At 52.0% G+C, this 10,043-nt stretch overlaps 1 protein-coding gene and 1 non-coding gene across 2 annotated transcripts in view; one reads left to right on the forward strand and one right to left on the reverse strand.

The window, feature by feature from the left end:
* Positions 1–3,337, reverse strand: part of SCAMP4 (secretory carrier membrane protein 4) — a 22,811-nt gene extending 19,474 nt beyond the window's left edge. The window contains exon 1 of the mRNA XM_008581185.1: positions 3,281–3,337. The gene's annotated coding sequence lies outside the window, so the exon portion shown is untranslated. The remainder of the gene's footprint in view (positions 1–3,280) is intronic.
* Positions 724–797, forward strand: TRNAI-GAU. Its single transcript has one exon. It is a non-coding gene; the product is annotated as a tRNA-Ile (tRNA).
* Positions 3,338–10,043: the final 6,706 nt, after the last annotated feature.

The following is a 10,043-nucleotide window of genomic DNA, read 5'->3' on the forward strand; positions in this document are numbered from 1 at the left end:
AGCCTTTGGGAGATGAGGTAATGGGGTGGAGCCCTCCTGAATGGGATCAGTGGGTTTATGAAAGGGACCCCAGAGAGCCGCCTCACCCCTTCCACCACGTGAGGACACAGCGAGAAGGCGCCGTCTATGAACCCGGAAGCCCTCACCAGACACAGACTCTGCCATGCCTTGATCTTGGACTTCCAGTCTCCAGAACTGTGACAAATAAATGTCCCCTGCTTCTAAGCCACCCAGCCTATGGTATTTTGTTCAGCAGCCTGACTGGACTAAGACGTGGGTATCCAAGGAGACTCCCCTAGGAAGATTCACACTTCTTGCTGGACAAATAAATGTCCCCTGCTTCTAAGCCACCCAGCCTATGGTATTTTGTTCAGCAGCCTGAATGGACTAAGACGTGGGTATCCAAGGAGACTCCCCTAGGAAGATTCACACTTCTTGCTGTTACACGTAAATCATATTTTTTCTTTTCATCACACAACTGATGATAGGGACAATTTAGGAAAAAACAGAAAAACTGCACATTATGTGAAAGTAATGGGATGAACTGTTCTGCTCTGTTCAGTTCGGCAGCCACCGCCCAGGGTGGCTACAGACAGCTGAGCTGTGGCTGCTCTGACCCGAGAGGTGCCGTGAGCCTCAATCTACCCTGGATTCTGGAGACTTCACATGAAAGGAAGAACGTCAACCATCTCATTGGTGTTTCTTTGCATTGATCACAGGGCTGGCTGGTTAGCTCAGTTGGTTAGAGCATGGTGCTGATAACACCGAGGCCCAGGGTTCAATCCCTGTACCGGCCAGCCGCCAAAAAAACAACCACCAAACAGAAAGATTAATTCCAACCTGTCTCTTAGTACTTTTTAAAAAAGTGGCTCTTAAGCAGCTTATTACCTGTGCAACTCATATTATATTTCTACCAGACAGTGCTGCCCTAGATGACATTAGAGATAAACTACTGATAGTCTTAAAATGATTTCAAATGATGTGAAACTCCACTGCCCACCCAGATCATCCCATCCCTGCAGGAGTCTTGGTATAGATGACCCTTGCCCCCCAGCCAGAGTCAGGATGGGTCCCCCATGGACAGGATGTGTTTAAGCCATTTCACAACTGTGTGCTTTACTCTTTGTCACACGCAGCCAGGGGTGCCCCATAGGATGGGTAATCAAAGCGCCAGGCTCCTCAGATGGCAAACTAGGGGACCCTGACTGGGACAATGTGTCCTAAGCTTAAAACACGAGTCTGGCAAAGGTACAGAGCTAAAGGTGCTGTTGGGAGCGCTAAGAGTGAAAATGTGCAGGTGACACCTAGTGTCCCTCAAGCACCTGGTGCCACCACAGATGCTGCTGCTTCAGGCTCATTGACAGGCAGGGACTACGGTGGCCAACTTGCTGGATCCTCCCGCCGTGCACAACACGCCCAGGACCCCATGGCCCACATAGCCCATCTGGGCCACAAAAGCTCCACTGTCCCATGGGCAAAAGACAAACACAGCCCCCTTTGTCCCTTCAAGAGTACAACCTCTGTCTGATGAAAAACAAAACAAGTGCACAAAAAGGAGGCTGCCATCGGGACACCGCAGCCTGGGCCCGCCAACCCCTAGGGAGCGTGGTTAAAACATCATGGGATGTTTGCAAGGACAGGGCAGAATGGCCCTTTACGTTCATTCTGGTACTGCCCATGGTGGTCACCGCTCACTGTCCAGGGGAGGACCAGCTCCACTTGAGAGCAGCTCCTCCCCCACCCACTGTGGCCAGTGGAGAGTGTGGCTGAACCGTGAGATGGGACTGACAGCAATTCCCCCCAGCAGCTTAGGACCACCTGCCCCTTTCTATGGTGGGCTTCTGCCACTCCCTTCACAGCACCCATCCAGAAAACAGGCAAGTACTAGAACTCCTCAGGCCACTGGAGAGCCACATCCACCCCAGATGGGCTGTGGAACTGGGGTCCTTGCAGGAGCGGACACACATGGCCCTGGCCCTGCCCTAGAGGCTGTTAAAGCAGATTGGACACTTCCTGGCTGAGACCTCAGGCACCAGTCCTAACTCCTCCCTGCTGCAGCTTCCACCCCTGTGAAATGGGAAATCAAGCAGGGTTATCAGGAGCAGGAAGTGAGAAAACGCAAGAGGAGCCCTGTACCGTCTTGGGAAGCAGCAACGCTCCACAAATGAGCCCACACCTCCTCCAAAAACAAAGTGGCACGACCCGTGCGTTTTGCCCTGGGGACAGTGGAGCTTTTGTGGCCCAGACTGGCCACGTGGGCCATGTGGTCTTGGGCGTGTTGTGCACGGCCAAAGGATCCAGCAATCTGGTGCTAGCAGAGTCCAGGAGGCAGTTACCCACAGCCAGGCCTGGAACGCGGGTGAAACGGGAAGGAATCCCGACCAGAAGGAACAGCCAACACCTAGTCTCAGCACGGGCCCAGAGTCTGGGTGGGCGCTTGGTTCTCATGGGGTTTCCAGGACTGGGCCTCGCTGAACGGAGAGGGGGCCCGGAATCTGCATTTGTAACGAGCTCCCCAACGAGGAGAGTCACCAGATGAAATGCAGACCAGGAACAAACACAGGCCACTCGGTTGAATGTGAATTTCAAGTACGCTAATAACCTTTTCAGTATAAGTGTATCCCACGCTTATACTAGAAAAAGAAAAAAGGAGGCACTGCTTCAACATTACTCGAATTTAACGGGGATTTTATTCGCTGAGCCTGGCTACCCTCCAAGGGGGCCTTCTCTGCACGAAAGCTGGAGAACCTCGGCCCGTGGCGGGGGTGGGGTGTGGGAGAGAACCGGGGTCCAGCTTATAAAGAGGCCTTTAAAACCCACCCTTCCAACAACTCCTAGGAATGGTGGTCAACTTCTAGCTGGATGAAAAGACTGCGGACCTTCACATAAACGCAGACGCGAGGTGTGGAGGAGGACGCCAGCGGGGATGCAGACCCGACGCAGGGGACTGGCTGCGAAGACCCGTGGCTGGGTTCACCGGAAGCAGCTGGGGCGCACGGGGTCGCCGGCCTGGGCCGCAGGGGCGCGCGCACGCGCAGAAAGGCGACGGGCCGACGAGCGGGGTCCGAGGCCCGGCCGAGCCCGCGCGCAAGCGCACTCGCGCGGCCTCCAGGTGCCCCCCGCCTACGCCTACCTAAGGTGCGCGCGAGCCTGGCCCGGAACCCCCTTCCTGGTCCCTGCGCGGCCGTCACCTCCCCAACCGCCAAGACCCCCAGTCTCTGCCCCCGCGCCCCCTCCGCGGGAGCCCGGGAGACCCTGAGACGCGTTGCCGCGCGCCTACCTGAAGGAGACGGGCACGAGCGCCGCGCTTCGCCAAGTCTTAGCAACCGCCCCGCCCCGCCTGCGCCGCGGGGCACGATGGGAGCGTAGTTCCAGGGGCGGGGCGGCGCGCTGCCAAGGCGGAGCCAGGACTACAATCCCCACAACGCCCCGCGCGCGGCCCCCTGGCTTCGCTCCTCTCCCGAATTACGTGCACGTGACCCATTGGAGGGCGGGGGCCCTGAGCGAGCTCAGGGTTGACGGTTCGAGACCCGTCAGGTGGCCGAAGAAAATTAGGATCCTGGGCCGGCCCGTGGCTCACTCGGTAGAGTGCGGTGCTGATAACACCAAGGCCACGGGTTCGGATCCTATATAGGGATGGCCGGTTTGCTCACTGGCTGAGCGTGGTGCTGACAACACCAGGCCAAGGGTTGAGATCCCCTTACCGGTCATCCTTTTAAAAAAAAAAAAAAAGAAAAAAGAAAATTAGGATCCTGAAGGACCTTTGGGAAATCAGCAAAGGCGGGTGACTGAGGAGGCAGAGGGGGGACCTGACACCCGCCTGCACCTGCTCCATGACCTCGGTCCCCAGAGACCTAGCTGAGACCAGGTTCCAGTTCTGCCCTGAGGTGATTACGGTCGTCTGCATGCCTCAGTTTTCCCATCTGTACAGTAAGCGAAGGGGACCTCTTGCAAAACACGCAAATTTTTTTTTCCTTTTTTTTTTTTTTTGTCTTTTTTCGTGTCCGGCAACGGATCGCAACCCTCGGTGTCGCGCCCGCACCTCGCTCAGCCAGTGAGCGGAAACCAGTCTGTATGTGGGATCCGAACCCTCGGCGGGAGGGACGCCTTGTTATGCAGACAAAAGGTCTCTCAGGTGATAAAAGTTGTCTCTGATTAGCTGTCTTCCTGCTGCAGATACCGTTACTGATGAAAATTCCCTTTATAAAGGTAAATTTCCTTTATGACATGAGAAATTTATACTTTCTTTAAAGCAGTTGAGGGGGTGGTAAAGAGCTTTTTCTCCATTGGCTGGTTCTCCATTTCCTTTAGCTCAAAATAATCAATATGCTAAAGTGGCATATTCTGGAGTGACGTGTTCTGAATCCTTTCACCTTTTTTTGTTTTGTTTCTTTGGGGTCTTCTGTTTTGCTTTTTATTTTATTTTATTTTTATTTTTTAAAAGATGACCGGTAAGGGGATCTCAACCCTTGGCTTGGTGTTGTCAGCACCACGCTCAGCCAGTGAGCAAGCCGGCCATCCCTATATGGGATCCGAACCTGTGGCCTTGGTGTTATCAGCACCGCACTCTACCGAGTGAGCCACGGGCCGGCCCTTCTGTTTTGCTTTGTTTGGGGGTTTAAGCTAGTTTAAGTCATGATTTCAGTTCTTTGTAAACAAATAGCCTCTATTGGTGAGGTCTCTTTTTCGTCGACATTGCTTATTATCCCGTATCTTTCAAAAGTAAGATGAACCTCAAGACTCAAAGCAGGGGCTGGCTGGTCAGCTCAGTTGGTTAGAGCCCAGTATTATAAGACCAAGGTCAAGGGTTCGAATCCGGATACCGACCAGCCGCTGCAAACAAAAACAAAAACCAGACTCAGAGCAACAGGCAAGTGTCCAGTTCCAAATGGCTGCAAAATCATGAAATCGGTTCCCTAATTGTCAGCTTAGGGGTAGCAGAGAACACCTTGGAGTCAGTCTGAAGCCTGGGTCAACCGCTGCTGAGTTGGGTCAATACAAACTCTCCTGCCTCCAACAGCAGCCAAGAATTGAGTCCAGGGGAGGAGGCGGCTTCACCCCAAGGACCTCTCCCTGTCTCCATGGAGCCAGGGCAGAAATCAACTCTCTTGGTGCCAAGTTATGTGGCTTTTGTCTGTTGATTCATTATCGCTTGACTTTTTGAGGTTGCTCCGGACAGATTTATGGGTCCTGGTGTTTCCCACTTCTGTGTCAATCCTCAGACAAGGGTATTCCCAGAAACAGGATGGGGGAACTTCCTGCAAGTGCTCAGGGAAGGCGGATTAAAGTCCAAGTAGAGCTTGACAAAAAGGGGAAAGTTGTCGTCTCCTTTGTTCCAGAGGATATAGGACACTTTACTGCCCCCAGCAGGTCTGTCAATAAATGAATCCCTGGCTACCTCCCCAGACTGAGGGCTCCATAATCATACCCCAACCCCACCCTCACCCCCACCCCTGCCCACACACACACAAAGTCACCAACCATCTGTCAGTCTCCCCAGAGGGAAAACATTTATTTCTGAAAAGCAAACTTGAGCTTCCCAAACCTCTAAAATTCCACCTCTTGCCCACAGCCCTTTAACTATTAGTTTGGCACACAATCATAACCCACCTGGTTATCTCTGTGCCCAGGTCCCAGAGGCTGAGGCTAATGACAGTAATGAATAATGGTTAATATCTGAGTGCCTGTTTGGAACCAGGCATTGTTCTAAACCTTTCATCTTATCTCCCTTAATCTTGACAACTCTGTACGGTAGTGCTGATATCCCCATTTTAAAGATGAGGAAACAGACATACAATCTCCTGACCACCCACTCTCTCTATCCCCTGCCCTTTTGATTACGTTACATTTACACTTGGGTTTATGTTTCTGCCTCCTGCACTAGGTCACAAACACTCCAGGGCAGAATTTGGGTCTGTGCAGGTCTCTGCTGTGCCCTACTCTAGCTTAGGCAAAAACAGGGTCTTGCCCAGCGAGGGCAGACTGTAAATATTTGTCCCTGAGTGCTGCAGCCTTGGAATAACAGCTTCACCTGCCACAGGGCTGGAAATGCACCCCACCAGCCAGTCCCAAGGGATTCTCTCCCAAGCCCTGGCCAGGTGAGACTGGGGTATTGGAGAGAGCCCAGTCAAAAGTAATTTCTATTGTCTCCTGGCCCACCCCTTTTTTTAATTGTCATGGAGGGGCGTCTGCTCCAGCTGAGGTGGATGTTCTGTTTGCCGCGGCATCCCCACTGGCATGTCCAGAAGGGGAGCTCCGTGCATGTGCAAAGAGGTGTTACTGTTGTCAGTGTTTCAACAAGACGAATGGGGTCACCCACATCTGCCCTGGGGAGCCCCACAACAGCCTCCTGGACCCTCCAAGGATCAAGCGGGCGTTGTCGCCACCTGCTGACCAAAGGCAGCCTCGCCCGAGTCCTGGGGCTTCAGGAGGGACAGTGGAAGCAGCTGCGGTTATTCCGGCACCTCCCAGACATTTGCACCCGCCACTGCCTGGCTCCTCACACAGACCCTGCCACAGAGAACGACCCCACCCCAAGTGTCAGCAGTGCCAAAGTTAAAAAGCCCTGGACTAATTATCTGAGCGACAAAGATTGAACTAGGCCTCTGCTCTCAGCAGACACCGGAATAAACTCCCGATGGGGCATATGGTACAAACCAGGTGACCCCAGCTTCTGGGACTCATCCCCTCACTCCCTCCCCACTCACTGTGTGGATTTAAATGCATGCAGCCTCCTAGGACCTCAGTAGGGCAGGTGATTATGGGATGCAGAGTCTCTCAAGGGTCAGTGGAGTCCCCTAGCCCAGGGAATATCATCAGGGGAAACACTGGGCGATGTCTGGGGACATGTGTGGTTGCCACAACTGGGGGCTGCTCCTGGCATGGAGTAGGTGGAGGCCGGGGGAGCTGCTCAGCACCTGCAGTGCCCAGGATGTCCCATCACAGAGGATGACCCAGCCCCAGTGTCCACAGTGCTGAGGGGGAGAGACCAGAAATAATTGACTTCATCCAGGCAACACTTTGTTTGATTTAAAAAATAATAATTGGGCCGAGCCCGTGGCCCACTCGGGAGAGTGCGGCTCTGGGAGCTCAGCGGCGCTCCCGCCGCGGGTTCGGATCCTATATAGGGATGACCCGTGCGCTCACAGCGCTCACTGGCTGAGTGCGGTGCGGCCGGTCTCAAAAAGGACAAAAAAAAAAATTTAAAAAAAAAATCTCACAGCGCTCACTGGCTGAGTGCGGTGCGGCCGGTCTCAAAAAGGACAAAAAAAAAAATTAAAAAAAAAAATAATAATAATTGACTTTGATCCCTGCTCACACTTCTCGGTCACATCTGTCCCAGGTGGGAAGAGGTGTCGTGTCGCGCTGTGGTTTTGATCTGCATTTCCCCGATGGCTGAAAGTGTGGAGAAGATTGTTATCAGATGCCGGCCGTGTGCCAGGCCCCTTCCCGGGCCCTGAGCATGGAGCTCTGGACAACAGACTTGGTCCCTGGTCCAGGAGAGTTCATGACCAGAGGTATGAGACAGATAAAAAACCAAGTGAGAAAAACACACAGATGAGATGGCTTCAGATGGAGTGAGTGCTCTCCAGGGAGTTGAAAGTGGGTGGGCATCGCCATAGAGACCCCGTGGCTACGTCACAGAGGGTGGTCAGGAAGCCGTCTCTGGAGAGGTGACGTTTGCCCCGAGCCCGGCATGATGAGCGGTGGTTGTGGGAAGAGCATCCCAGGCACGTGAAACAGCAGATGCGAAGACCCTGAGGCTGGACCCGGCCCGGCAAGTTCAAAGTCAGGAGGACTCCAAGGGTTGAAGTTCGCTGGACAAGGGGAATTGTGCAGGAGTTGAAGCCTGAGAGCTCGGCTGCGCCCAGACCCCAAGGGTTCTGTGGACCTCGGGGGAACTTGGGGTTTATATTAAGTGTCTTGAGAAGTCACTGGAGGTGCAAAGTGGGAGGGCGTGTGTGTAACATTACCCAATTTCTGTTTTTTTTTTTTTGTCTTTTGTCTTTTTCCGTGTCCGGCAACGGGATCGCAACCCTCGGTGCTGCCCCCGCGCCTCGCTCAGCCAGTGAGCGGGAACCGGTCTGCATGTGGGATCCGAACCCTCGGGCGGGAGCACCACCGCGCTTCCCAAGCGGTGCACTTATCCAGTGCGCCACCGGGCCGGCCCCCCCAATTTCTGTTTTTTAAGAAAGGCAAATACTTCTGTTTTCTTTTTTTATTCAAAAATTTAAGACCAAAAAAACCCAACTAACCATAAAATAAAAGATTGATATATTGTGCCCAAAAGAATTGAAAGCAGGGACTCAAATAGATACTTATAGACATGCGTGTTGACAGCAGCATTATTTTTGTTTGGTTTTGGTTTTTGGCCGCTGGCCGGTACAGGGATCAAACCATGGACCTTGGTGTTATAAGCCCCAAGTCTAACCAACAGAGCAAACCAGCCAGCCCCACAGCAGCAATATTTACAACAGCCAAAAGGTGGAACCAACCCACGTGGCCACTGACCCATGAGTGGATAAACGTCCCTGTCCACTGTGTGGCCCATCCACATGGTGGAATAACACCTGACCATGAACAGGAACGAAGCTCTGACACACGCCACCACGTGGATGGACCTTGAACACATCACGCTCAGTGACAGATGCCAGACACGAAAGACCACATAGTATGTGATTCCATTTATATGAAACGTCCAGAACAGGCCAATCCACAGAGACAGAAAGTGGATTCTGGTTGCTGGGAGCTGGTAGGAGAATTGGAGACATTGTTTAATGGTTACAGAGTTTCTGTTTGAGATGATGAAAAAATTCTGGAAATGGTTGTTTGCACAGCACTGTGAATGTACTTAATGCCACTAAATTGTACACTCAAGAGGGGTTAAATGGTGACTTTTATGTTACACATGTTTTACCAAAACTTTAAGATTGATATATTCAATTTCATCAAAATTCAATCTCCTGTTCCATGAACAGACATTATGAAGAGAGTTAAAGGCATCTAGCTGGTTAGCTCAGTGAGGTAGAGCATGGGGCTGATAACACCAGTATCTGGGGATTGATTCCTGCACCAGCCAACAAAAGCAGCAACAAAAAAAAAAAAAGAGAGAGAGAACTAAAGAGAAGTCAGGGACTGGGAGAAGATATTCACAATACATATATTTGACAAAGGACTCATATTCCAGAACATAGAAAGAACTAAATATCAATAAGAAAATGGTGAATGATCAGGGGCCGGCCTGTGGCTCACTCGGTAGAGTGCGGTGCTGATAACACCAAGGCCACGGGATCCCATATAGGGATGGCCGGTTCGCTCACTGGGTGAGCGTGGTGCTGACAACACCAAGCCAAGGGTTAAGATCCCCTTACCGGTCGTCTTTAAAAAAAAAAAAAAAGGAGAAAATGATGAATGACCTAGTTTCAAAATGGGCAAAAATATTGAATAGACACTTCAGAACAGAAGATTTCAAATGGCCAAGAAGTGTGGTTAAAGACGCTCAGCACCGCTAGTCAACAGAGAAACGCAGGCTAACACCACTGCCTGCCGAGGGGAAGGGCGAACAGTAAAAAGGCTGGCGGTACTGAGGGCTCCCACAGGTATGGCCAACAGGAACCGTCGCATGTGGCTGGCGGGAATGCAAAATGGTACAGCCACTTTGGAAAACCACTCAGCAGTTTCAACATGTGTTTGGGACAGAATTGTGTTTCCACCCTGGCAAAATTTATACGTTGAAGCCCTAACCCCCAGGACCTCAGAATATGACTGTATTTGGAGACAGGGTTTTTAAAGAGGTGATTAAATTAAAATGAAGTCATTAGGGTGGGCCTTGATGCAAACTGACTGCTGTCTTTATAAGAAGAGGAGACTGGAGGGCCGGCCCGTGGCTCACTCGGGAGAGTGCGGTGCTGATAACACCAAGGCCACGGGTTTGGATCCCTATGTAGGGATGGCCGGTTCGCTCACTTGGGAGAGCGTGGTGCTGACAACACCAAGCCAAGGGTTAAGATCCCCTTACCGGTCATCTTAAAAAAAAAAAAAAA

Source organism: Galeopterus variegatus, unplaced genomic scaffold (assembly GCF_000696425.1).
Source record: "Galeopterus variegatus unplaced genomic scaffold, G_variegatus-3.0.2 Scaffold2290, whole genome shotgun sequence".
NCBI lineage: Eukaryota > Metazoa > Chordata > Mammalia > Dermoptera > Cynocephalidae > Galeopterus > Galeopterus variegatus.